Source organism: Anneissia japonica, unplaced genomic scaffold, assembly GCF_011630105.1.
Source record: "Anneissia japonica isolate Jap-2015-1 unplaced genomic scaffold, ASM1163010v1 scaffold1203_len951721_cov167, whole genome shotgun sequence".
Lineage (NCBI taxonomy): Eukaryota > Metazoa > Echinodermata > Crinoidea > Comatulida > Comatulidae > Anneissia > Anneissia japonica.
In genome coordinates, this window is record NW_022722325.1 from 947303 (window position 1) to 947834 (window position 532).

Below are 532 nucleotides of genomic sequence, written 5' to 3' on the forward strand. Positions count from 1 at the left end.
TGTAGGTTCTTCATTTCAAGCCTTAGGCCAAAGTAATTATATGCTGAAATGATTACCTGTATTATTATTATAATTATTATTATTATTATTAATTATTATTATTATTACCTGTACTTTAGGGGGACAATGGAGGAATTAGAGAACAATTTAAAAAACGACGTTAAGGGGAAATAACACAAGATATTCCCCTTGGGTGATTATTATTTATAGGCCTAGTAAATAGTACAGTATCTGTAGGTTCTTCATTACAAGGCTTAGGCCAAAGGTAATTAATGCTGAAATTATTATTATTATTATTTAACATTAATTATATTACAATGATAGTTTGGACAAGTTCAATAACGCCGGAATGGTATATTATTTATTTAATATTTCTCTTATGCGCTCTATTTTTCATTTCATGCTTCAATTTTGTCCCATTTTTCCCCAAAATTTCAGTCCATGTCAGTATGTGAAGCGTGAATGTTGTGTCAGCCTATGACCCTAGGCCTAGTTTAAGGAGGGGCCTAGGTAAGAACTCAGCCTGTAGTTA